The following is a 5,615-nucleotide window of genomic DNA, read 5'->3' on the forward strand; positions in this document are numbered from 1 at the left end:
AAGCCAGAGTGAGCGGTGAGCTTCACTTCAGTGGTAGGAAGGTTGTTGGAGGGATTCCTGACGGACAAGATTTAAATGTATTTGGAAAGGCAAGGATTGATTAGGGTTAGTCAACATGACTTTGTGCATGTAAAATATATCTCACAAACTTATTTGAGGTTTTTGAAGAAGTCACAAAGAGGATTGATGAGGGCAAAGTGGTGGACGTGATCTATCTGGACTTCAGTCAGGGTTTGACAAGGTTCCCCATGGGTGACTGGTTAGCAAGGTTAGATCTCATGGAAAACAGGGAGAACTAGTCATTTGGAAACAAAACTGGCTTGAAGGTAGAAGATCTGGTGGTGGAGAGTTCTTTTTCAGACTGAAGCCTGTGACCAGTAAAGTGCTACAAAGATCTGTGCTGGGTCCACTACTTTTTGTCATTTACATAAATAATTTGGATGTCAACATAGGACGTATAGTTAGTAAGTTTGCAGATGATACCAAAATTGGAAGTGTAGTGGACAGCAAAGAAGGGTACCTCAGATTACAACGGGATCTTGATCAAATGGGCCAATGGGCTGAGGAGTGGCAGATGGAGTTTAATTTCAATGAATGCGAAATGTTGCATTTTGGCTAAGCAAATCTTAACAGGACTTATACACTTAACAGTAATGTCTGAGAGAGTGCTGCTGAACAAAGAGACTTTGGAGTGCAGGTTCATAGCTCCTTAAAAGTAGAGTCGCAGTTAGATAGGATAGTGAAGAAGGCGTTTGGTATGCTTTCCTTTGTTAGTCAGAGTATTGAGTATAGGAGTTGGAAGGTCATTTTGCAGATATACCAGACGTTGGTTCGGCCACTTTTGGAGTATTATGTGCAGTTCTGGTCTACTTTCTATCAGAAGGATACTGTGAAACTTGAAACGATTCAGAAAAGACTTACAAGGACATTGCCCGGATTGGAGCGATATGGAGAATTTGAAATAGGCGGGGGCGGTTTTCCCTAGAGCTTCGGAGGCTAAAGTGTGACCTTATAGATGTTTATAAAATCGTGAAGGGCATGGATAGGGTAAATACACAAGGTCTTTTCCCTGAGGGTGAGAAGTCTAGAACTAGAGATCGTAGATTTAAGGTGAGAGGGGAATGATAAAAAGAGACCTAAGGGGCAACTTTTTTACACAGAGGGTGGTGCATGTTGAATGAACTGCCAGAGGAAGTGATGGAGGCTAGTACAATTGCAATATTTAAAAGGCATCTGGATGAGTACATAAATAGGAAGGATTTGGAGGGATATGGGCCCGGAGCTGGCAAGTGGAACTAGATTGGGTTGGGATATTTTGTCGGCATGGCTGTGCTGTACATCTCTACGATTCAAAGTTTGAGGTCTTGCATTTTGGAAAGTCAAATTAAGACAGGAGTTTCATGCTGAATGTTAGGGCTTTAAGGAGTGTAGTGCAACCTTGTAGTTCAGGTGCACAATTCTCTGAAAGTGAAGTCACAGGTAGACAGGGCAGTGAAGGCGGCATTTGGCACACTGACCTTCAACAGTTACAGACTGGATATAGCTGTTGGGAAGTTATGTTGCAGTTCTGCAAAACGTTGATGAGGCTGCTCTTGGGAGTATTGCATTCAGTTTTGATGACCTTGCTGCAGGAAGGATGTTACTAAACTGAAATGTACTAGGATGTTGCCAGGATTCAATTGTCTGAGTTCTAAGGAGAGGTTGGACAAGCTAGGACAGTTTTTTTCTTCAGAGTGTAGGAAACTGAGGATGGACCTTATAGAAGTGTATAAGATCATGAGAGGCACAGAAATGCTGAATGCACTCAATCTTTTCACCAGGGTTGTGGAATTGAGGACTAGAGGGCATCAGTTAGTGGGTAAAGAACGAAAGGGTAACTGAGGGGAAACGGTTTTACACAGGCGGTGGTACGAAGATGAAATGAGCTCCTGGTGAATTGCTTGAAACGGGTACATTAACAATATTTTGGTCAAATACATGGATAGGAAAGATTTAGACGTATATGGGCAAAGAACAGCGAAATGGAGTTAGTTTGGAAGACTAGTGGAGGTTAGTGTTGGTCAGCATGAATCAGTTTGGGCCAAAGGACCTGGTTCCATGCTGAAGGACTCCATGAATCTTTGATATGGTATTGGGTAAATTGATGGAAACAAATAAATTCTAATAAATCCTCATTGCCTTGTGCTCTCCACCCTTAAGGATGTCCTTAAGGAAGTGGCCCGAGAAATAGTGGATGCATTGGTGATCACTTTCCAGCATTCTGTAGACTCTGGAAGAGCTCTAAAAGACATCACAGTGGCTTGGTTGTAGCATTGGTGCTTCACAGCATTAAGAACCTGTGTTCAATTCGAGTATCAAACACTGTCTGTTTGCACATAGTCTGTGTGGGGTTTTTTTGGGTGGTCTGGTTTCCTCCCACAGTCGAACAATGTGCAGGTTTGTTGAATTGGCCATACTAAATTTTTCTGAGATGGGTAGGCTAGATGCGCTAGTCAGGGAAATGCAAAGTAATAGGGTAGGGGAATGGGTCTGGGTGGAGTAGTCTTCAGAGGGTCGGTGTGGACTTATTGGGCCAAATGGCTTATTTTCACACTGTTGTGATTATGACAGGAGGGGAGCAAATGTAACTGTACTCAAAGTTTGGGAGAAGATTTGTAGCTCAGGTGCTCGTTGTTGTGGTTCTGTTCGCTGAGCTGGGAATTTGTGTTGCAGACGTTTCGTCCCCTGTCTAGGTGACATCCTCAGTGCATCGACCTGGACCCAATATACCGACCACTGCAACAGACAGCTGGAAGCGGCAGATTCAAACCACTACAAATGCCGCAGAAAAGATTACAGGAGGCTCCCAAGCACTGAAGATGTCACCAAGACAGGGGACGAAATGTCTGCAACACAAATTCCCAGCTCAGTGAACAGAACCACAACAGTAACTACTTTTCAAAAAAAAAGGACCGAGTGAGAAAATGGGGAATTATAGGCTGGTTAGCCAGAAATCAAAAGAGTGGAAAATGCTGAAGTAAATGTTAAGGACGTGATAACTAAGCATTTGGAAAGAAGTGACAGGATTGGTCTTAGTCAGTATGGAATCACGAAAGAAAATCATGCTTGACAAACTGTTTGGAATTTTTGAGGGCGTGTCTGGTCGACAAGGGTTGACGTTGTGACTTTGGGCTTTCGAAAGGCTTTTGACAAGGTTCCACACAAGAGATTAGTAAGCAAAGTTATGGCTCATGGTATCAGAGGTAGTGACTTGATGTGGATAGAGAGCTGGTTGACAGAGAGGAAGCAAAGAGTTGAAGTAAGTGGGTACTTCTCAGAGTCATAGGCAGTGAGGTACCATAGGGTTCAGTACTGGGACCCCAGCTGTTCACAATACACATTAATGCTGTGAGCGAAAGAATTGAATGCAACATCTTCAAATTTGCAGACAGCACAAACTGAGTGGTAGTGTATGTTATGAGGAAGATGCTGAGAAGTTGCAGAGTGACTTGGATAGCTGGCTGAATGGGTACATACTTACATTTATCCGCATTATGTTGCATTTGCGTGTCTATCCACTTTGTGACAAAGACAGGAAGGTAGATTATGATCTGAATGGTGGCAGTTTAGGAAAAGGTGAAGTCCAACAAGACCTGGGTGTTATTGTGGAACAGTCACTGCTGGCATGCAGGTGCTGGAAGTGGGGGAAAGCTCACAGCATGCTGACCTTCATAGCGAGAGGATTTGATACAGGATGACTGATGTCTTCTTGCAGTTATATAAAGCATTTGGGAGGCTATGCCTTGAGTACTGTGTGCAGTATTTTGGTCTCCTAACCTGAGGAAGGACATTCTCGCTAATGAGGGAGTCAAGCAAAACTTCAATAAACTGATTTCAAGGATGGCAGGACTGACATATGAATAAAGACTGGAACAACTGGGTTTGTACTCACTGGAATTTAGGAGAATGGGGGTGGCCATTGAACCTATGGAATTCTCTACCACAGACAGCTGTTGGGAACAGGTCATTAGATATATATTCAGGAACCTGGAAATGGCCCTGTGGCCAAAGAGATCAAGGCGTTTGGAGAGAAACCAGGAATGGGATACTGAAACTGGATGATCAGCCATCATATTGAATGATGGTGCTGGCTCGAACGTTGGCCAGGTTCTCTCAGCAGAAGCCCTTTTGTTGTCCCCCATGCATTCTTGATACCCACATGGACCACAATATGCAAGGCAATTTCTTTTTATTCACAGGATATGGATATGACTGGTCAGGAATCCAGTGACCCAGGTAATGTTCTAAGATCTGGGTTCAAATCCTAACATGGCAGATGATGGAATCGGAATTTAGTAAAATCTTGGAATGGAGAGTTTAATGATGACCATGAAACTATTATTGTTTCTTAGGAAAAATAAAACCACCAGTTTCATTGACGCCCAGGGAAGGAAACTCATCTTATCTGCATGTGACTTCAGATACACAGCAACTCTTAATTACACTCTGAGCAATTAGGGTTGGACAAAAATTCTAGTCTGGCCAGCCAACCCGTTATCCGTTGTATCTGTAAATAGGTTAAGACACCAAATATCAAACAAGTTGTGAATCCCTGAAAGTAAAGCAATGCTCCAGTAAGAGACACCATCACCAGTGAAGGCTCAGTGAGCCTGCATTGTCTTCTGAAACAAAACTAAATATTTTCCGAAAAGCTCAGCAAGTCTGGCAGCATTTGTTGAGAGAAATCAATGTGAACGATTCGGGTAGAGTGACCCATCGTCAGAACTGATTTCCCTCCACAGATGCTGCCAGACTTGCTGCACTTTTCCAGCAACTACTATTTTTGTTTCTTATTTACAGCATCCACAGTTCTTAGTTTTTATTCTGCACGGTTGTCTGATTGTCACTGGCATGTTGTCTTTTACAACCGGTTCCTGTATTAAGACCACACATCTTTTGACAAAATGCGTGATCAGAATGTTTTGTTTTAATATCTGGTTCTCATTCATGCTTGGATTCTGCCATTTCCAGACACTATACTATCACTGATGGAATATTCTCTTCAAAAGAAAAAGCAATACTGCAAATACTTCAACATAATGCAACAGAGTGAGGAGATCATCCTAACAAAGTATAGGAACGTTCTGTCACTCTGAGAATTTACTCCTGCAGTTACCCAGGAAGCTGAGGTTTTGTGCTCAATGTTCCATGCTCAAGCTTATCCTTTAGTTTTCTCTCTCTCTGGAGCTGCTTGATTGTGAAGTCCAATTCGAGGAATATCCAAAACAAAGCTGTCACTCTGAGTGAATCCAGAGAGTGGATGTTATTGGAAGGGGAGTCCATCTCAAGTGAGAGGCACAGTCCCCTTTCACTCTGACACAGATTCACATGGCGGCACAGTGGTTTGCACTACTGCCTCATAGCGCCATAGACCCGGGTTCAATTCCCACCTCAGGGAACTGTCTGTGTGGAGTTTGCACGTTCTCCCAGTGTCTGCATGGGTTTCCTCCGGGTGCTCCGATTTCCTCCCACAGTCCAAAAATGTGCAGGTTAGGTGAATTGGCCATGCTAAATTGCCTGTAGTATTAGGTGAAGGGTTAAATGTTGGGGAATAGGTCTGGGTGGGTTGCTTTCGG

Source organism: Hemiscyllium ocellatum, chromosome 51, assembly GCF_020745735.1.
Source record: "Hemiscyllium ocellatum isolate sHemOce1 chromosome 51, sHemOce1.pat.X.cur, whole genome shotgun sequence".
In the NCBI taxonomy this organism is placed as follows: domain Eukaryota; kingdom Metazoa; phylum Chordata; class Chondrichthyes; order Orectolobiformes; family Hemiscylliidae; genus Hemiscyllium; species Hemiscyllium ocellatum.